Source organism: Balaenoptera borealis (assembly GCF_965194805.1).
Source record: "Balaenoptera borealis genome assembly, chromosome: 20".
NCBI lineage: Eukaryota > Metazoa > Chordata > Mammalia > Artiodactyla > Balaenopteridae > Balaenoptera > Balaenoptera borealis.
In genome coordinates, this window is record NC_138879.1 from 15618353 (window position 1) to 15641922 (window position 23570).

Consider the following 23570-nt stretch of genomic DNA (forward strand, 5'->3'; position numbering starts at 1 on the left):
GTGAGGAGAGTACAAATGCAGGAAATGGGAATTGCATTTGAAATTAAGAAACCAGTAACTTAAAACAACCTTGTTTATATACAGACTACTGTATCAAAAACCTCATGGGAAATGCAAACCAAAAAACTACAATAGGTACACAAACAAAAAAGAGAAAGCAACCCAAACACAACACTAAAGATGGTCATCAATCCACAAGAGAACAAAAGAGGAAGGGAAGAAAAAAGAGCTAAAAAACCTAAAACAATTAAGAAAATGTCAATAGGAACATATATATTGATAATTACCTAAATGTAAATAGATTAAATGCACCAACCAAAAGACATAGACTGGCTGAATAGATACAAAAACAAGACCCGTATATATGCTATATACTAGAGACTCACTTCAGACCTAGGGACACATACAGACTGTAAGTGGAAAAAGATATTCCATGCAAATGGAAATCAAAAGAAAGCTGGAGTAGCAATACTTATATCAGAAAAAATAGACTTTAAAATAAAGACTGTTACAAGAGACTTGGAAGGACACTGCATAATGATCAAGGGATCAATCCAAGAAAATATAACAATTGTAAATATATATGCACCCAACATAGGATCACCTCAATATATAAGCCAAATGCTAACAGTCATAAAAGGGGAAATAGTAACAATAATAGTGAGGGACTTTAACACCCCACTTACACCAATGAACAGATCATCCAGACAGAAAATTATTAAGGAAATACAAGCCTTAAATGACACATGAGACCAGATAGACCTAACTGATATTTATAGGGCATTCCATCTGAAAGCAGCAGAATACACTTTCTTCTCAAGTGCACATGGAACATTCTACAGGAAAGATCACATCTTGGGCCAAAAATCAAGCCTCGGTAAATTTTAAAAATTGAAATCATATCAAGCATCTTTCTGATCTGACCACAATGCTATGAGATTAGAAATAAATTATAGGAAAATGTAAAAAACACAAAACATGGAGGCTAAACAATATGTTACTAAACAACCAATGGATCACTGAAGAAATCAAAGAGAAAAAATACCTAGAGACAAATGACAACAAAAACACGATGATCCAAAACCTATGAGATACAGCAAAAACAGTTCTAAGAGGGAAGTATATAGCAATACAGTCCTACCTCAGGAAACAAGAAAAATCTCAAACAACCTAACTTTACACCTAAAGCAACTAGAGAAAGAAGAACAAACAAAACCCAAAGTTAGTAGAAGGAAGGAAAGAAATAAAGATCAGAGCAGAAATAAATGAAATAGAGACGAAGAAAACAATAGCAAAAATCAATGAAACTAAAAGCTGGTTCTTTGAAAAGATAAACAAAATTGATAAACCTTTTAGCCAGACTCATCAAGAAAAAGAGGGCAAGGGTGATGGCTCAAATCAATAAAATTAGAAATGAAGGGGCTTCCCTGGTGGTGTAGTGGTTAAAAATCCACCTGCCCATGCAGGGAACAGGGGTTCAATCCCTGGTCCGGGAAGATCCCACATGCCGCGGAGCAGCTAAGCCCATGAGCCACAACTACTGAGCCTGTGCTCTAGAGCCTGCAAGCCACAACTACTGAGCCTGTGTGCTGCAACTACTGAAGCCTGCGTGCCTAGAGCCTGTGCTCTACAACAAGAGAATCCACCAAAAGGAGAAGCCCACTCACTACAACGAAGAGTAGCCCCCACTTGCTGCAACTAGTAAAAGCCCGCATGCAACAATGAAGACCCAATGCAGCCAAAAAAAGAATAACACATTTACAAATGAAAAAGAAGTTACAATGGACACCACAGAAATACAAAGGATCATAAGAGACTAGTATAAGCACTATATGCCAATAAAATGGATAACCTAGAAGAAATGGACAAATTCTTAGAAAGGTACAACATTCCGAGACTGAGCCAGGAATAGAAAATAGAAACAGACGAATCACAAGTACTGAAATTGAAACTGTTATTAAAAAACTTCCAACAAACAAAAGTCCAGTACCAGACGACTTCACAGGTGAATTCTATCAAACACTTAGAGAAGAGTTAACACCTGTCCTTCTGAAACTCTTCCAAAAAAATTGCAGAGGAAGGAACACTCCCAAGCTCATTTTATGAGGCCACTATCACCCTGATACCAAAACCAGACAAAGATACCACAAAAAAATAAAATTACAGGCCCATATCACTGATGAACATAGACACAAAAATCCTCAACAAAATACTAGCAAACTGAATCCAACAACACATTAAAAGGATCATACACTGTGATCAAGTGGGATTTATCCCAGGGATGCAAGGATTCTTCATTATTTGCAAATCAATCAATGTGATACAACACATTAATAAACTGAAGAATAAAAACCATATGATCATCTCAATAGATGCAGAAAAAACCTTTTGACAAAGTTCAACACCCATTTATGATAAAAACTATCCAGTAAATGGGCATAGAGGGAATATACCTCAACATAATAAGGGCATATATGACAAACCCACAGCAAACATCATTCTCAATGGTGAAAAACTGAAAGCATTTCCTCTAAGATCAGAGACAAGACAAGGATGTCCACTCTCGCCACTTGTATTCAACATAATTTTGGAAGTCCTAGCCACAGCTATCACAGAAGAAAAAGAAATAAAAGGAATCCAAATTGGAAAAGAAGAAGTAAAACTGTCACTGTTTGCAGAGGACATGTTCCTATACATAGATAATCCTAAAGATGCCATCAGAAAACTACTAGAGCTTATCAATGAATTTGGTAAAGTTGCAGGATACAAAATTAATACACAGAAATCTCTTGCATTCCTATACACTAATAATGAAAGATTAAAAGGAGAAATTAAGGAAATAATCCCATTTACCACTGCATCAAAAAGAATAAAATACCTAGGAATAAACCTACCTAAGGAGGCAAAAGACCTGTACTCAGAAAACTATAAGATACTGATGAAAGAAATCAAAGATGACACAAACAGATGGAGAGATATACCAGTTCTTGGACTGGAAAAACCAATATTATCAAAATGACTATACTACCCAAAGCAATCTACAGATTCAATGCAATCCCTATCAAATTACCAACAGCATTTTTCTCAGAATTAGAACAAAAATTTTTACAATTTGTACAGAAACACAAAAGACCCAAGTAGCCAAAGCAATCTTGAGAAAAAAACGGAGGTGAAGGAATCAGGCGCCCTGACTTCAGACCATACTACAAAGCTACAGCCATCAAAACAGTATGGTACTGGCACAAAAAAAGAAATCTAGATCAATGGAACAGGATAGAATGTCCAGAGATAAACCCATGCACCTGTGGTCACCTAATCTGTGACAAAAGAGGCAAGAATATACAATGGAGAAAAGACAGTCTCTTCAATAAGTGGTGCTGGGAAAACTGGACGGCTACATGTAAAAGAATGAAATTAGAACACTCCCTAACACCATACACAAAAATAAACTCAAAATGGATTAAAGATTTAAATGTAAGGCCGGGTACTATAAAACTCTTAGAGGAAAACATAGGCAGAACACTCTCTGACATAAACCGCAGCAAGATCTTTTTTGATTCACCTCCTAGAGTAATGAAAATAAAAACAAACAAATGGGACCTAATTAAACTCAAAAGCTTTTGCACAGCAAAGGAAACCATAAACAAAACGAAAAGACAACCCACAGAATGGGAGAAAATATTTGCAAATGAAGCAACCAACAAGGAATTAATCTCCAAGATATACGAACAGCTCATGCAGCTCAATATCAAAAAAACAAACAACCCAGTCAAAAAAATGAGCAGAAGATAGACATTTCTCCAAAAAAAGACATACAGATGGCCAAAAAGCACATGAAAAGATGTTCAACGTTACTAATTATTAGAGAAATGCAAATCAAACTACAACGAGGTATCACCTCACACCAGTCAGAATGGCCATCATCAAAAAAATCTACAAACAATAAATGCTGGAGAGGGTGTGGAGAAAAGGTGAACCCTTCTACACTGTTGGTGGGAATGTAAATTGGTACAGCCACTATGGAGAACAGTATGGAGGTTCCTTAAAAACTAAAAATAGAGCTACCATATGATCTAGCAAACCCACTCCTGGGCATATACCTGGTGAAAACCATAATTCAAAAAGATACATGCTCCCCAGTGTTCACTGCAGCACTATTTACAATAGCCAAGACATGGAAGCAACCTAAATGTCCATTGAGAGAGGAATGGATAAAGCAGATGTGGTACAGGACTTCCGTGGTGGTGCAGTGGTTAAGAATCCACCTGCCAGTGCAGGGGACACGGGTTCAAGCCCTGGTCCGGGAAGATCCCACATGCCGCGGAGCAACTAAGCCCATGCGCCACAACTACTAAGCCTGTGCTCTAGAGCCCGCGAACCACAACTACTGAGCCCAAGTGCCACAACTACTGAAGCCCATGCACCTAGAGCCTGTGCTCCACAGCAAGAGAAACCTCTGCAATAAGAAGCCTGTGCACCACAACGAAGAGTAGCCCCCGCTCTCCGCAACTAGAGAAAAAGCCCACGTGCAGCAATGAAGACCCAACGCAGCCAAAAATAAAAAATAAAATAAATTTTTTTAATTAAATAAAAAAGATGTGGTACATATATACAATGGAATATTACTCAGCCATAAAACAGAACAAAATAATGCTGTTTGCAGCAACATGGATGGACCCAGAGATTGTCATACTGACTGAAGTAAGTCAGACAGAGAAAGATATCATATATCACTTATATGTGGAATCTACAAAAATGGTACAAATGAACTTATATACAAAACAGAAATAGAGTCACAGATGTAGAAAACAATCTTATGATTACCAGGGTGGAAAGGGGAGGAGGGAGGGATAAATTGGGAGATTGGGATTGACATATATACACTACTATATATAAAATAGATAACTAATAAGGACCTACTATATAGCACAGAGAACTCTACTCAATACTCTGTAATGACCTATGTGGGAAAAGAATCTAAAAAAGAATGGATATATGTATATGTGTAACTGAGTCACTTTGATGTACAGCAGAAACTAACACAACATTGTGAGTCAACTATACTCTAATTAAAAAAAAAAAAAGAGTAGATAAGACTATTACCTGCTTCAACCCACATTCTTTAAACCTCTTCCAGCTCTCTGATCGGCGCCTTTGTCCGCCCCTCATCTGTTACACCTCCCAATCTTTCTATCTACATCTTACCCATCCTTTCCTGCTACTCATTCCATAACCATACCCTCTTGTGAGATCCCTCCTGTAGCATGTGATCTCTTTGGAACCTCTGCAGCCTTTGTGTAGTCCAGTGTGATGGAGGTTATCACTGGAGGTTAAGTGGTGCCTTTAAGATACCCTGAGTCAACAGACTCTGTGAACATGTCCCAGGGAGACCCTGAACACGGGGAATCTGCCTGAGCTGCTGGGCGCCCACACCACTTTTGCTACTCAGACACTTACTCTGCTCTCATTTCTGGTTTCATTTGGGACTTCACATTTCTGATTCCTCCCATAAGAGTTCTCCATGCTTTGATCAGGCTGGAGAGAGAGTGTGTATGTGCACACACAAGTGTACCAAAGGGGAAACGATAACTGATGGGTTTGCCTTCATTTCTTCTCTTGCCTTCTTGTCCTCAGCTGCCTCTTAAAAATTCAGGTGCGGGACTGCAGGTGTTGAGGGGCTCACACACCTCCATCAGCCCTGCCCCTGGAGAGAGGCTTGGCCAAGGACAGGATGAGCCTGGTGCCTGTGGAGATACTCTGTGGTTGGCCTCACAGGAGGGTGTATCATGCTGGAAACCCTGTCCTTGGAGATTTGGGTCCTGTAGCTCCTGCCTTCGTTCCCTCTGCCCTGATTCTGATGGTGATAGGCATCAGTGCTTGCCGATTACTCAAGGATCCTCACAGGACACCTCTGACCCGCAGCCCAAGTTCCATGGGGGTAGTAATAAACTCTTACTGCTTTGGAAGTGCAGCCCTCAGCTCAGACCCTGACCAAAAGCAGGTGATTCTTATCAGAGGCTGAAGGACAGGTTTTACCAGAGTTCCCATGCCCAAACTTGAAAAGCAAGTTCAGCTGCCCCTTTACTCCACTCACGTGGGGTTCCATCCTATTCTTGAGAAAAGGTCAAATGCTCTACCTCTTTAATGACTCTTGAGATCACCGTGTGGCCTAGTGACCACTGGCTGCTGGTCACTGAGGCTGACCAACTATGCCGGTTTGCCTGGGACTTGGGATGTTCAGTGCTAAAACCAGGAAAAGTCCCAAGCAGCCAGGGACGAGCTGATCAGTTTTTCAGAACTCTTGCTGTATTCAGAACCCTTGTATGTACAGGATAGTTTGTCCCCCGAGACTTGGATGGGGAAGGAGCAAGGAGGACTAGGAATTTTCATGACCACCATGTACCTGGACTGTATTCTAAGTCTTGTCAAAGTGGGATTTTGACAGTTATTTGTAGGTTGAGGACTGTATGACTGGTCCAGAATTGGGCCATGGACCTGGAACAACCAAATTTCCCTCCAGTGAACTGGCTTGAGTCACTGATAGGGCTTCCTCTGGCTGAATCAGAATGAAAGCACAAATCCAAACCTCAGGTCAAACCATGCCAATGTGAGGAAAAGCCATGCCAGCAAAGTCACCTGTGAACAGAGCCAAAGAAGAAGGCAGGGGTACATGAGAAAAAGAGTATTTGCCCCAATGGCCAAAACCGGGCGGGTCTCATAGCCAGGGCCCGGGGAATACCAATTGAGCCTGACACCAGGACCTCTTCTACCCCTCAACCCCCTGCAAGCACTGCCATCCAAAATCAGATAGTGACTGGGTCTCCAGGCCATGCCTTATTTTTCTGGAATCCTTATAGGCACAGGATCCAAAGAGAGACTATGCATGTGCTCTGGGATCTTTAGCTATTTTTAAAGCTCTATCTCTATGTCTATGGCCCATTAAAACGCCCTGATTTGACCAATTTATTGAGCTTGCCTCCTTTGCGGGGAGATGAGTTTTCCTCTGCTTTGGAAATCATTATTGTGTAAGTATTCACAGGACTGGTGGCTAAGAGCCCCGAGCTTTAGTATTTTTAAAGATATCTGTGATTGGCTTAAGGTGAAACACTGAACTTCTCAGTTTCCTTGCCTATAAAATTGACTGGAGTAAATTTTGGGTACTAAGGTTTCTTCCGGCTTTATGATTCATCTCTCTCTCTCTCTCTCTCACTCTCTCTCTCACACACACACACACACACACACACACACACACACACTTACTCTGCATTATTTCTGGATGTTAACTCCAAAAGCCATGCCAAACTATATTAGAGCCTGAGGTAAAAAGGAAAAATCAGTAGTACTTATCCTCTATTTGAATACTGATATTTTGTTCATGGGTGTTTTTGCATTAATTTGGATTTTAATGCACTATTTAAAATCTTGACTGCTTGGGACTTCAGGCAGTGGTTAAGAATCTGCCTGCCAACACAGGGGACATGGGTTCAATCCACATGCCGCAGAACAACTAAGCCTGGGAAGATACCACATGCCGCGGAACAACTAAGCCCGTGCACCACAACTACTGAGCCTGCGCTCCCTAGAGCCCACATGCCGCAACTACTGAGCCCATGGACCGTAACTACTGAAGCCTGCATGCTCTAGGGCCCGCGTGCTGCATCTACTGAGCCCCCGTACTGCAACTACTGAAGCCCACACGCCTAGAGCCCGTGCTCCGCAACAAGAGAAGCCACCGCAATGAGAAACCCACGCACCACAATGAAGAGTAGCCCCTGCTCACCGCAACTAGAGAAAGAGCACGCACAGCAATGAAGACCCAATGCAGCCAAAAATAAAAATAATAAAAAAAGATTTTTTTTAAGTCATGACCATAGAGAAACTAATGGTCATGACAGATCATTTAAAAATAAATAAAATAAAATCTTGGCTGCTGGATTTTTGGTACCCCCTTAAATTGTGTGCCCAAGGCAAGGCCTCACTTGCCTCACCCTAGTTCCAGCCGTGTTAGCCCCTCTCTCCCCCTGGGTGATGAAGGAAGAGGGACTGCCACAGACAGGCAGAAAGAAGAGACTAATGCAGCTCGCTCTACGAAGTTACCAGGGCCAGCGGTAAGGGTTATTTTATTATCGGTAACCCACCTATAATTTCCAGTTGTTTATTTTGTTTCCCCCAGACTAACAATTCTTTGAGTATGGGGACCCTCATATCTTTTTTTTTTTTATTCCTGCCCCCTGCATACCAAATGCCCAGCACAGAGTTAAGCACTGAATTATTAGAACAAAATGACAAGACACACACTGAATTCTAGACTTCACACCCACCCTTCTCTTGATCTTCCAGAATACGACTATCTGTCATTAAAATTATTTTTAAGTTCAGACAATAAAAACACAAGCAGCTGGAAAACCAGAAACGTGAAACAGTGGTGTAGGCGCAATGTTACCAGATAACGAGAAAGAAATTTGGGTTTTATTCCTCGATTTCTTCTTGCAGAGTCAAGAGGAGCAGAGGGAGGTAAGACCTAGACAAACCAGCCTCATGGGACTAAGATGATTCCAGAACGTCCTCACTCTGAGGAGGGTCACCATTCTTTGACCTAACAAACCAAAGGACGCCTGTTACCCACTGGCTTGCGGTAGGATCTGCAGGAAAACCTTCTAACCGCACTCACCAGGGCTTGGGATGGAGCGCAAAGGACTTTGCAATAGGATCTGTGAAAAGTATTGCAATAGGATCTGTGAAAAGTCTGCATTAGAGGACATTTCAAAGGAATTTTATTCCTTTTAATTAGATGCATTAATAAAGACTAATAGCTATAAAAATGGATACGTGCTGAAGTGCTGGCATGCCTTTATCAAAGTAAATAAGTGATGATTGGCGTTTGGGTGCTATTGTGAGGGAAGGCACTGAACTGTATTCTCTACTTATTTGACCGCTAATTGGCTGTGTGCCCTTGGGCAAATCGCTTGCCCTCTCTATGCTTCATTTTCTTTATCTGTAAAAGAAGGTGTTGGACTATTTGGTCCAGCTGCTAAGATCCCCTTCTACCTCTGATATTATATAGGAAGGGCGCTATTCAAGGGCTGAGGGAAAGTTTGTTAAATATTCCCTCCTGTTGTCTTTCTGCCCTGTTGGCCTTTTTTCATCGGGAGTGTCAAATTCTTAATTAGTAGGTTTCCAACCATGAAGAATACAAAGCTTTACTGTACATCTGGTTTTGGTTTTTTGCTTGTTTGTTTTTGTACATTTGGGAAGAATGGAGGTTTACCTTTTAAAGCAGAGAAATAGAGCTCGCTTAGGAAATCAAACTGAAGTCACACCCCCCATGAAAATGAAATGGAAGCATGAAAGGTCCTGAAAATCTGGGACGCCATGCCAGGAAAGAACAAGAACCGTGTTGGTATTTTTTTAAAAGATTCTCATTTTATTTGCAACATCTTTGTGCTTCCTTTATGGATTGCTCCATCTTTTTCAACTCTACAGTGAGCTATTTTAAGACTCTGTTTTCCTTCTCTACAGTAATACTGTTCAGATAGGCAATTTAATTGTCATCATACTTTTTCTTAGTCTTTCAAGACCTTTCATTATGGTGAAATAATTTTAGGCACACCAAGCACAGATCCATTAAATACATTCCTTATTTCACTAATGAACTATTGTGGGTGGTAAAAATTAATTTCATTCCACCCATGATACTCACATATCTGTTCAATCTTTATAGCTGAGAAATGAAGGTTGCAACTAACTGAAGGCAAATGAGAGTCTCCTCTTAAAATGTTAAGTCTGTTGTTTCATTTATGCCAAGATGTATCCGAAGGAAAAAATCTATAAAAATACTTCACAAAATGAAAATGGCTCAACAGTTCCAATCTCAGGGTGGATGCTGCAGAAGTTTTCTAGCCTGGATATGCTTAGGAATTAGAAGGCCCCTGTGTTAATGCACTGGAAGAAAATCTGAGCAGATGTGTTTAAGCTCATCCCAGTGGGCAAGTCATTTCCACGCTTGCATGGTACCAACAATATCAAGGTCCTGGGTTAAATCGCCACTCAGCTCAGCCAATGTCACTCAATTCCACAGCTCAGGCTGTGGCCCTGACACCTCCCTGCCATTTCACAAACCCCTATGGGAGGTCACAAATGAGAAGGGTAGGGGATGTGGAAGGAGTCAGTCAAACCCTTCCCTTCCAAGCTCAGGTCCTACTAACGAGGGCCAAGGAAGCCACCCTGACATTCGAGGGACAACACAGCATAACAGTGACGGGTCAGACCCATTAACTCTGGTTGGAAGGTGCACTGAAAAGGAAAACAGAAATCATCCCATCACACTGACAACAATAATGATCCCATTGGTAAGGGGTGTGGGTGCGGGGGATGTGCCTTTAGAGAAAAAGGGCAAAAGCCAGAGTTCTCTTTAGGGGGACAAGACAAGTGTCACAAGGCAAGAAAGGTCTAAGCACTGTCCCTGAAGATAAATACTTACAGAACCACCAAGGGCCTTGACTAATGTGAGATTGGGACTGACTGGTAAGTGCTTCCTTATTTACAACAAGTCCCTTCAGAGCCAACTCTGATTTACTTAACATCAGTGCCTCAGGTAGAAGCAGCGGTGTGCCGATTTTTCTTTAGTCAGATTTAATTCCAGTTTCTGCCTTCAAATGTGTGCAAACTGTTCCAAAGGGTGCCACAAGCCTGGTGCTTGAACCCCGCTACTCTTTTTTCCTTCATCTCTTATTCTGCACTCCTTTCTCGTTTCTCTCCACCTTTCTTCCTAAAACCCAAATGGTTGACTGACGAGAGGACACGATCACTGATAAGAAGACAGTCTAAGAGGAAACAAACAAAAAGCCCCCAAGTCACGTCCTGTGGCCCTGACATAAGTACTCAGGAGAGTCTGATGGAGTTCATACCAGTGCTGAGTTTAGGGCTTAACAACATAACCAGGAAGATCACTGATGACTTTAAAGAAAAAATGAAGAAAAGAGCAATGAGAAGGCAGTTATATTTATTTTTTCAGTCTATAAAAACCATGATTCAATGTACTTCCATTTATACACTCACACACACACAACCTGATACCTTTATTTTTTTTAAATATATTAAATGGCAGCGAGCCATGTTAGACTGCAGAGAATTATAAGTGGAGTCTGCCTTAAAAAAGGGAAAAAAGAAGCTTTCTCTCAAGTGACAGTAAATTGGATAAATGCTATTTTTAGATGAAATATATCTAACTAATGTCCAGATGTGATTCTACCACATGAAGAGAAAAATGAATCTATCTAAAGCACTGAGCTGTACTTGAAAACATTTTGTAAAGATTTCTGGTAATAACGATTTATCATGGAAAGGCTTAGACACGTGGTACTGACCAGCAGCCTCTGCAGCAGTTCCCTTGGGAACAACATCTGCACACATGGCTTCAACATGTAGATAATCCCAAGGTTTACATTCCTGATTTAATTGTTACTAACTCTCTGGGCTTGCAACTCATTGGCAGTGTATCTCCACATGAGCAGAGAGGAATAAGGGGAGGAGAACACACGATCAGGATTTCTGTGCTCAGCCAGTGGGGTGCTCAGATGGCTGGTGTCACGAGAGATCATCTGCTTGTTCAAAGGATGCTGCTTCTGCTCCAGACATTTTTGGACGTCCTACTCATTCACTCAACAAATATTATTTAAATGACCTCTTTTTTTTTTGCCTCACTGTGCGGCTTTCAGGATCTTAATTCCCTGACCAGGGATCGAACCCATGCCCACTGCCATGGAAGCTCAGAGTCCCAGGCACTGGACTGCCAGGGAATTCCCCCAACAAATATTATTGAAGTGCCTACAGTCTTCAAGCTGAGCATCAAGTGATGAGCAGAGCAAACACAGCCTCTGCCCTCACGGTTATAGTCTAGTGGAATTTCTTTTTGGCCCAGATTACAAGTTACAAGAGAAAAATCAAATCTTATTACTTTGGTGACACAAACAGTGGTGCCATGTTTGATCATGGTCTTTGCTATTGTGCATGACCCTGAATCACGTCTGGCCATTTGAAAAGTCAATCCCTGGAATATAGTCACTGAAGATGTTTAAAATAACATGACATTGGCTTTAAAAGAAGAGTTACAAACAAATCGCTGGGCAGTGGCATCGTCACTGGAATAAAGGCATGGCCTCTCCAAGTGATTCTCTCTGCTGTTTCTGCTCCTACAGGGGAGTGAGGACGTCTGCCTGGGGACAGCAGCAAGGTGGCAGGGGGGAAGCAGCAGCAAGGAGGAAGGTGGAGCAAGTAAGGCAGGTAAAGAATCCCCGGATAGAGGAGGGAGTACAGCTCTTATTGGGGGATAAAAGCAATAAATGAGGGGAGCTTCAGAGCTGAGCCCAGCTGGTTAGAAAACATTGGCCAAGTGTGCAATGGAATCCATCAAAAAAACTAGATGGGGAATCGCAGGAACTGGCCTCACCTAGGGCTGGGGAAGGAAGTGGCCTTATGGGGCCATGGGCGTGTCAGGCACTTCTACTCTTGGTAGGAGTGGCCACAACTACCTTAAAATCTTCAAGACTGCCTGCTTGGCCCCACCATTGTCCCAAGAAGAGGATGAAGCCACCTAAGGATAACTATGTCCTCATTATGGACAGTCAATAAAAGGTTAAGATGGAACAGGGACTAATGACTTTATTTGACATGACTTTCTAATGATTTCTTAAATATCCAGTAGCTATGTGAAGATGCATACATACAAAAAAAAATCCTCTTTTTATAACTGACAAATCATATGCGCCATTTTGCAGTTTAAGTGGTTTTTATTTTCCAGTATTAGAGATGGATTTGCATGTAGCCCTCTAAACTCTCCTACTCGAAGTCTCTCACAAGTAGCCCACTCTGCAGAGAATAGCTGCAACCTGGGGTGTGCCTCGTAGGCATGAAATCGAGCCGTTGAAGATATCAGGCCTGCAACATCAGTTTCACTCACATTACCCTCTACAGCTCAACTAACCAGGACAGGCCAGAGTTGGCTTCCTTTCCCTCCTCCAGAGCCACCCCACTGGGATAATCTTTTAAGCCAGAAATATACTTATTGTGTGCTTCCTGGCACCTTGGGTGACGCTACTCCCCTGTAGGGACGCTAATGGAGTTGATCTCTTGATCTCCACCCCAATGCCCTGCTTTACACCGGTGGTTTTAAAATATACCTCAAGTAAAGCAATTATACTCCAATAAAGATGTTAAAAAAAAATAAAAAGTAAAATAAAATAAAATATACCTCAAATATACATCTATGGGATGGCCTGGTGGGTAGGATCAGGCTTTCCCACTTGGGTACATATATTTTTTTAATTAATTAATTTATTTATTTATTTTTGGCTGCATTGGGTCTTCGTTGCTGCGCACGGGCTTTCTCTAGTTGTGGCGAGCGGGGGCTACTCTTCATTGCAGTGCGCGGCTTTCTCATTGCGGTGGCTTCTCTTGTTGCAGAGCACGGGCTCTAGAGCTCAGGCTCAGTAGTTGTGGCGCATGGGCTTAGTTGCTCCACAGCATGTGGGATCTTCCCGGACTAGGGCTTGAACCCGTGTTGCCCACATTGGCAGGTGGATTCTTAACGACTGCGCCACCAGGGAAGTCCCTAGAGCTGCTATTTAAAAAAAAAAAAAATCAGTTTCCTAAACTGGTCTCCCTGCAAGATTTTGTTAGATAAAACAAAAAATTCGGAGGAGGTTCTATTATACATATTTAAAGAAAAAAAGGTGGGGTGCTTGAAATAGCTATTCTAGACCAAGAGTCAGCAGTCATTTCAACCATATATGGGATGAACAGGGCTAGACAATGGGGTAAGCAAATTCCTTCTGTAGTCTGTTAAACCCAAGGCACGGACAAGAAAGAAAAAAACATGGGAAATCAATAAAAGAAGAGGGAAGTCAGAGAAAGAAAAGGATTAATTGCTGTAGTACTGGTTTGGGGCCTTTCTCCCCAGAAAATGCACACTTACACATATTCACATAATACTTTGCAAACCATCCGTAAGGTTCTGTGGACTGTGGAGTCCCTCACCTAGGGCCCAGGTTGAAAATCTCCATGGGAGGCCTCACCCACAGCAACAACCTTAAGTTACCCTATCAGTTACACAGTGTACCTGCTGTGAAGGCAACATTCTGGATTCTTCATTTTTCTTTAATGCCACTCTGATCATTTTTCCTAATTATCCTCATATGGATGCTGCTATGAACCACAATGAACCATACCCAAAGTTTTGGACATGGACTTCCAAATATTTTGCTCAGGATTCGTCTGATTTAATAGGCTTTATCAGCTACTCTCCAATCCATATCTATAGATCTCTAATCAAAAGAAATAACATAACCTGTCATCTTCAGGTGAAGTCTACCACTTGCCAAATGTGTTTCAACACTTGTCATATAAATAGCTCCCCTCAGAAGCATAAACAATTGAGGTTTTTGCTGGAGACATCTAATATTACTTGGTTATTTTAACAGCACTAGCCTCCCGGTGTCATCCTTAGGCCTTGATGGTTGTTAATGCAACTTTTAATCAACCTTCTATTTAGAACCCTAAGACCAAGTAATCCACCAAGTCGTTACCCTATTGTGCTTGATCATTACCCAAAATAATCACTGCGTTTCTGGCCATCCATCCTCTCTTGCACTAACAGAGTAGGGTTTAATTCCAGCACAGACTTTTCCTTCTGAGTTCCAGACTCACATATCCATTGGCTTCTACGTTCCAGACACCTTAAACTCAACATGCCTAAAGCTGGACTCTTCTTTCCTCCAGATCGACTTCTCCACCTGTCAACTTGCACCTACCACCATATAAACCATGCTTAAGACAAAGTTATTTGGACATCTTCCTTCTTCTCCGCTCTCACATCCAATAGGTGATAAGGTCTTAAGGAGTCCACCTCCATAGCCAAGCGCTTTAGCTCAGGTCTCCATCTTCCTTCTGGATTACTGCAGCAATCCCATTGGACTTTTAGCCCCTCTCCCCTCAATATGTTGCCAATGACCTTCCAAAATTACAAATATGATCTTGGAACCATTTCTACTTAAAATCCTTCAGTAGATTCCCCTTGCCTTCAAAATACAAACCAGACTCTTTAGCATGGAATTCAAGGCTGTACCCGTGCTGCCCTTCACTCCCCCAGGCCAGCACCCAAAGCTTGGACCCAGTAAACCACGTGCTATTCCTCTGAATAGGAAAGGGTGATCAAGAGGGAAAGGCCATCTTTCCTCTTGCTTAACACCTATGCGTTCTTCAAAAATGCATGGAATGTTGACACTGGCACTATGTTGCTGTTGAATGCACATTTTATCATTTCTAATCCTCCCAACAATCCCTTGGGACTTGCAGAATTTGCTGAAAGTCACACAGCTAATGAGTAGCTAAAACAAAGATTCAGATCCAGGGCTGCTTGATTCCAGTGCATACAATCTTTCCATGAAGCCAAGACGCCCCACTTCAGAGCTGCACTCAGATGTCTTCTTCTACAGCCACAACACCCCCCCACCCCGCCCGGCCCCACATCTGGCCTGTTCTTATAGCGCCCCACCTGGGCTTTCCTCTAACTGCCTCAGTAATATGCAGTGCAAGTGTTCCTGAGTCTCTGTCCTATGTTGTGAGCTTCTAGTTGGCAGAAGTTGGGCCTTTCAATTAGAAAAGAATACCTGTTCACAGAAGCTAAAATTTAACTAATATATCAGACTATGAGTAGACCCACCCCCCACCCCCAGTCCAGCTTCTTACAAGTAACCAATGTTAACCTCCTTCTTGTATAACCTTCCAGAAATGTTCATGACTATGGAAATATGCATACAAATACTCTTTCCACCAACAGATGGGCTCATACTGTATATACTTCTCTGCAATTTGTTTTCTTTCCTTAAAACTATATCTTAGACATTTTTCTACATCAGTATGTGTAGATCTACATCTTTTTTTTATAGAAATAAATCCATGTATACTACTTTTACAATTCATATAAAGGAATAAAACTCACTGTTTAAAGGTTATAAAGTTAGTGTGGAAAAGAAAAAAAAGTCTAGCAATGTGCTGTTTATAAGAGAAAGACCTAAAACATGAGGCAGAAAGATTAAAAGTCAAGGGACTCACTCCTACACTCTTGGTGGGAATGTAAATTCGTGCAGCCACTATGGAGAGCAATAAGGAGGTTCCGTAAAAAACTAAAAATAGAGCTACCATATGATCCTGCAATCCCACTCCTAGGCATATATCCAAAGAAAACCATAGTTCAAAAAGATACACGCACCCCAATGTTCATTACAGCACTATTTACAATAGCCAAGACATGGAAGCAACCTAAATGTCCATTGATAGATGAATGGATAAAGAAGACGTGGTACAGAACTAGAACAAAAAATTTCACAATTTGTATGGAAACACAAAAGACCCCGAATAGCCAAAGCAATCTTGAGAAAGAAAAACGGAGCTGGAGGAATCAGGCTCCCTGACTTCAGACTATACTACAAAGCTACAGTCAGAAAGACAGTATGGTACTGGCACAAAAACAGAAATATAGATCAATGGAACAGGATAGAAAGCCCAGAGATAAACCCATGCACATATGGTCACCTTATCTTTGATAAAGGAGGCAAGAATATACAGTGGAGAAAAGACAACCTCTTCAATAAGTGGTGCTGGGAAAACTGGACAGCTGCATGTAAAAGAATGAAATTAGAACACTCCCTAACACCATACACAAAAATAAACTCAAAATGGATTAGAGACCTAAATGTAAGACTGAACACTATAAAACTCTTAAAGGAAAACATAGGAAGAACACTCTTTGACATAAATCACAGCAAGATCTTTTTTGATCCATCTCCTAGAGAAATGGAAATAAAAACAAAAATAAACAAATGGGACCTAATGAAACTTAAAAGCTTTTGCACAGCAAAGGAAACCATAAACAAGACGAAAAGACAACCCTCAGAATGGGAGAAAATATTTGCAAATGAAGCAACCGACAAAGGATTAATCTCCAAAACATACAAGCAACTCATGCAGCTCAATATCAAAAAAACAAACAACCCAATCCAAAAATGGTCAAAAGACCTAAATAGACATTTCTTCAAAGAAGATATACAGATTGCCAACAAACACATGAAAGAATGCTCAACATCATTAATCATTAGAGAAATGCAAATAAAAACTACAATGAGATATCATCTCACACTGGTCAGAATGGCCATCATCAAAAAATCTACAAACAATATATGCTGGAGAGGGTGTGGAGAAAAGGGAACCCTCTTGCACTGTTGGTGGGAATGTAAATTGATACAGCCACTATGGAGAACAGTATGGAGGTTCCATAAAAAACTAAAAACAGAATGACCCAGCAATCCCACTACTGGGCATATACCCTGAGAAAACCATAATTCAAAAAGAGTCGGGGCTTCCCTGGTGGCGCGGTGGTTGAGAATCTGCCTGCCAATGCAGGGGTAAACGGGTTTGAGCCCTGGTCTGGGAAGATCCCACATGCCACGGAGCAACTGGGCCCATGAGCCACAACTGCTGAGCCTGCACGTCTGGAGCCTATGCTCCGCAACAAGAGAGGCCGCGATAGTGAGAGGCCCGCGCACCGCGGTGAAGAATGGCCCCGGCTCGCCGCAACTAGAGAAAGCCCTCGCACAGAAACGAAGACCCAGAACAGCCAAAAATAAATAAATAAAATTAAAAAAAAAAAAGAGTCATGTACCAAAATGTTCACTGCAGCTCTTTTTACAATAGCCAGGACATGAAAGCAAACTAAGTGTCCATCAACAGATGAATGGATAAAGAAGATGTGGCACATACATACAATAGAATATTACTCAGCCATAAATAGGAACAAAAGTGAGTTATTTGTAGTGAGGCGGATGGACCTAGAGACTGTCATACAGAGTGAAGTAAGTCAGAAAGAGAAAAACAAATACCGTATGCTAACACATATATATGGAATCTAAGGAAAAAAAAAAGAAAAAAAAATTATCAGAAGAACGTAGGGGCAAGACGGGAATAAAGATGCAGACCTACTAGAGAATGGACTTGAGGGTATGGGGAGAGGGAAGGGTAATCTGGGACAAAGTGAGACAGTGGCATGGACATATATACACTACCAAACGTAAAATAGATAGCTAGTGGGAAGCAGCCGCATAGCACAGGGAGATCAGCTTGGTGCTTTGTGACCGCCTAGAGGGATGGGATAGGGAGGGTGGGAGGGAGGGAGATGCACGAGGGAAGAGATATGGGGACATATGTATATGTATACCTGATTCACTCTGTTATAAAGCAGAAACTAACACACCATTGTAAAGCAATTATACTCCAATAAAGATGTTAAAATAAAAGTTAAATAAATAACGTAAAAAAAAAAAACAAAGAAGATGTGGTATATATATACACAATGGAATACTACTCAGCCATAAAAAAGAATGAAATAATGCCATTTGCAGCAACATGGATGGACCTAGAGATTATCATACTAAGAGGAGTAAGTCAGAGAAAGACAAATATCATATGATATTGCTTATATGTGGAATCTAAAAAAAAAAAAGATACAAATTAACTTGTATACAAAACAGAAATAGACACAGAGACATAGAAAATAAACTTATGGTTGCCAAAGGGGAAAGGAGGGGAAGGATAAATTAGGAGTTTGAAATTAACATATACACACTACTATATATGAAATAGATAATCACCAAGGACCTATTGTATAGCACAGAGAACTATACTTAGTATTTCATAATAACCTATAAGGAAAAAGAATCTGAAAAAGAATATATATGTGTGTGTGTGTATAAATGAATCACTTTGCTGTAAAACTGAAACACAACATTGTAAATAAACTATACTTCAATAGAAAAAAAGCACAAAAAAAGGGGGGAAAAGACCAATAAAAGACAAAACAAAAAAATGTTCTAGAGAGCTATTTAAAAAAAAATTTGAGGGATTCATTGAATAAAATAAGAATATATGAATCTGTGTGTGTGTGTGTTTAAATAAATAAATGGAGGAGAAGGGAAATTTCTGCCTTACAGAAAAAAACTAACCAGTAAGTATGGGAGGAATGTTGGAAGTAGAAAACTGCCATTTGGCAACCATCATAGTAATAACTGATTCAAGCAAGAATCATTAATTTTTACTAAAGGGTAAACATTTGAGGAATAACAGCTTATTTACAATTGTCTCAAAATCTCTCTCCACAAGAAAGAATGAATTTACAAATTACAAAAGGAAAAATAAGAACTTTCCAATGAAGATATTGACAGGCACCACCCTAACCAAGTGATCTAAATTAGCAGCACAATTAATGTGCACATCATCTGATATCAAGCACTAAGAAGGACACAGCATTACTTCTGGGGTAGTTCTGTCAAAACATATAACCTGAATATCATCATGAATAAACATCACACAAACCCAACTCAAGAGACATTCTGCAAAATAACAGGCCAGATCCTTCAAAAATGTCAAGTTCATGAGAGACAATGAAAGCACTGAGGAAGCATTTCAGATTTAGGGTAGCTAAAGAGATGTAACAACAGAATGCAACCTGTGATTCAGGACTTTCTTTTGCTATAAAGGACATTACTGGGACAAAGCTCAATGGCATTCCAAAATTACAAATCTGATCTTGTAACCACTTCTACTTGAAATCCTTCGATAGATGTCCTTTGCCTTCAAAACATAAAGCAAACCTGTTAGCATGGAATTCAATACTCTTCGTAACCTGTCCCATCTGTAAATACTTCTGTATGTATCTCTAAGCAATGACTTTCTTGTTGTTGTTAATGTAGCCATAATTTCAGCCAGGGCTGGATGTGGGAGCTATCGGAGACCCAAGCAGAGCCTGTGTACCAGCCCCCACCATCTGGAAGCACAGGGGTGCCCTTGCTATAGATGAGCTGAATTCTGGATCTCTAAGAATGATGCTAGTTGGTACTTTTAACCCCCCTTCCCTCCAGGTGATTAGAGTGTGTAGTTGGCCCCTGCCAACCTCTCCATTCTCCTCTCCCACCCTCCACTCTTGAGCTCTGTGAGATCACAAACTGTAATTCTGGGGACCCTCAGTCTTTTTTTTTTTTTTAATGTATTTTAATTTATTTTTTATTTTTGGCTGCATTGGGTCTTCGTTGCTGCATGCAGTTTTTCTCTAGTTGCGGCGAGCAGGGGCTACTCCTTGTTGCGGTGCGCGGGCTTCTCATTGCAGTGGCTTCTCTTGTTGCGGAGCACGGGCTGTAGGCACGCGGGCTTCCGTAGTTGTTGCACGTGGGCTCAGTAGTTGTGGCTCACAGGCTCTAGAACTCAGGCTCAGTAGTTGTGGCACGTGGGCTTAGTTGCTCCACAACATGTGAGATCTTCCCGGACCAGGGCTCGAACTCGTGTTCCCTGCATTGGCAGGTGGATTCTTAACCACTGCAACACCAGGGAAGTCCCATCTGGTTCCTTTTTGCTTAATAATTCCTTCTTCAATTCATCTCTCCCCTTCCACATTTCACTGTAAGTATTCAGGAGGAACCAAGCTTTTCCTTCAATAGTTTCCTTAGAAATCTCAGCTAAGTATCCAATTTTATCATTCACAAGTCCTACCTTCCACAAAACACTAGAACACAGTTCAGCTAAGTTCTCTGCCAAATTATAACAAGGATCACCTTTCCTTAAGTTTCCAAACACCTGTTCTCATTTCTGTCCCAGATCTCACCAAAATCACTTTTAACATCTATATTTCTAGCATGCACCTCAAAACTCTTCCAGCCTTTACCCATTACCCAGTTCCAAAGCTGCTTCTACACACACAGGTGTTTGTTACAGCAGCACCCAACTTCTCCATACCAAAATCTGCTTTAGTCTGATTGGGCTGCTATAACAAAAGATATACCATAGACTGGATGACTTAACCAAAATTTATTTTCCCACAGTTCTGGAGACTGGAAGTCCAAGGTCTAAGTACAACAGGGTCAGTGTCTGGTGAGGGCTCTCTCCTTGTGTTGCAGAAGGCCATCTCTTGCTATGTCCTCACATGGCAGAGAGCAAGCAATCTCTCATTCGCTCTTCTTCTTATAAAACCAGTAATCCCATCATGAGGGCCCCACCTTCATGACTTCATCTAACCTTAATTCCCTCCCAAAGGCCTCATCTCCAAATATTAACACATTGGGGGTTAGGGTTTCAACATATGAATACAGCTCACAGCATTGTCTAAAATTTTTCTGTCTTGCTGGGCTGCTCCTTTTCCAATCCTTTGGATAGAGACAGCAGGCTTTTGTTGAGGTTTCCTTGTCTGCTCCTATTGGCATTTCCGGGTTGCAGGCTTTCTTCAGCTCCAAGTCTGGGGTGTATGAGGAAAAAAAGAAAATCCAAGAAACTCACCGCCATATTGTTTTTCAGGTCCCGAAGTCCCTAGCCATTCTGCCTTTTGTCCACCTTTCAGAGTCTTCTTTTGTTTTCTATACAGTGTCCAGTGTTTCCAGTTATACTTAGTGGAAAGAATAAGGAGAAGTATATCTACTCTACCTTCCCTGTTACTTTATTCTTTTAAAGAACTCTACTGGGGACTTCCCTGGTGGCACAGTAGTTAAGAATCCGCCAGCCAATGCAGGGGACACGGGTTCAAGCCCTGGTCCGGGAAGATCCCACATGCCGCGGAGCAACTAAGCCCGTGTGCCACAACTACTGAGCCTGCACTCTAGAGCCCGCGAGCCACAACTACTGAGCCCATGTGTCGCAACTACTGAAGCCCGCGCGCCCAGAGCCCGTGCACCCAGAGCCCGTGCTCTGCAACAAGAGAAGCCACCACAATGAGAAGCCTGCGCACCACAACGAAGAGTAGCCCCCCTGCTCGCCACAACTAGAGAAAGCCCGTGTGCAGCAATGAAGACCGGATGCAGCCAAAAATAAATAAATAAATAATTTTTTTAAAAAAGAGCTCTATTGGAGGGCTGTGCCATAATTTACTGATGACCATTTAGGGTTGGTAATAAATGTCATTTTTTCCTACTAAAAACAATGCTGCAATAAACAAGGGAGTCGACTGTTGGGGTTTTGCTTGTTTTTCATTTCTCTATCACCAGGGCTCAGTAGTGCCAAGCCACATAGCAGGTAAGTAATAAATGTTTATTGAATGAATAACTGCATTGTGACTGAACGGCTTCATTCTTTACCTCCTGTGCCCTTAAATGCATCAAAGATTCTTACCACTTAAAAACCTCAACAATTAGAACTGAGTTGACTAAAAATTAGCTTATTAATTGATAAAGACTTGATCTATGCCTTCTCCATCAGTTGTTGCACTTTATGACTGAAAGAACTTAGCTTTCTAGGTATGGGAGCAAATATGATTAGAAGGAAATTCATCAAAACAAAATCCCAATGCTAACTCTGGGATTACGGGTGATTTACATTTCCTTACCTTCTAAGTTTTCTACAATCATCACACTTTATATCTGAAAAGAGTAAAACAATAAGTTATTCTTAGAGTGAAAAGCTTTTAAAACTCAATGGCCTGAAGCTGTGGTCATTGGTGGAGGGTCTGCAGTCTCCATAAATAACATCATGCTGTGGGTATATTTACTGGTAATCCTGGCCCTGCATTAACTTGGAAATAGATATGGGAGCATAAGTGAAATGTATCACTTCACCAAAAGCATCATGGCATCTAAGGGAGACAGGCCTACAGGTAAACGCACAGAAGATTCACACAGCTGTACCCAGTGTTGGTCAGATGAGTGAGCAACTTGGGTGGCAGATGAATGATAAAAGCTGAGATTTGTTGAGCCCTTACCTCATGCCAGGTACTGTTCTGGGTGCTGTACATGAAGCAATGGCCTCAAAACAACACCTATTCTATTTTACAGATGAGAAGATGGAGGCAGAGCTGCCTTATGTGATTGCCCTAAGTCACACAATGCAAGCAGAGGAGCTAGGATTCAAAGCACAGGAAGCATGGCTTCAGAACCCAAACTCTGAATTTCAAGGGTGTCAAGATCTCCTCTGCTCTAAAAATACCTCCTCCGCCAGCTGTTTCTTGATTTGTCATGCTTGCCAAAAGCAGCATTAAAGTGCTTCTGGACGAAGGGTAGATGCAACGAATCTTGTCCATGGGAGTTCTGTGTGGGCACATACATCCCCATGGCATTTCCCTGATGGCTCACTACCGATTTGCCACTCCCACTGTTTCTGGAACACACCCCATGATTTGCCTTCACCCTTAACTTTTGACCATTACTAGACCTTTGCCTTTGGAATGGGTCCCAGCCACCTCATCAGCTGCACATCACACCTCCTCGGGTCCCATCCTTAGGTTCTGTTCTAGCTGCTTCTCATATTCATTCACATATTTAGTCCCTCTGCTAGGGGTTGACAATATTGGATTTATTTCTTTGGTTTTGGTCCCTGTGAAAACATAGTATTCCTAGAGAGATGCACTAAGTCTCGTTAGTATTTTCTCCAGTAAACTCATGCTAAAGCATAATTACCTGGGCCAGAAAATAGTAGACTGTGAATCTGTTAAAAATGGAAGGGATGATTTTGATGATGATGTTGGTTACTTGAGTGATACCTATGAGGTT

The 23570-nt window shown here is 41.4% G+C and overlaps 1 long non-coding RNA gene across 1 annotated transcript in view; it reads right to left on the reverse strand.

Annotated features, from left to right (window-relative positions):
- LOC309619087 overlaps window positions 1-23570 on the reverse strand; it is a 68712-nt gene that overhangs the window by 9069 nt on the left and 36073 nt on the right. The window lies entirely within an intron of this gene.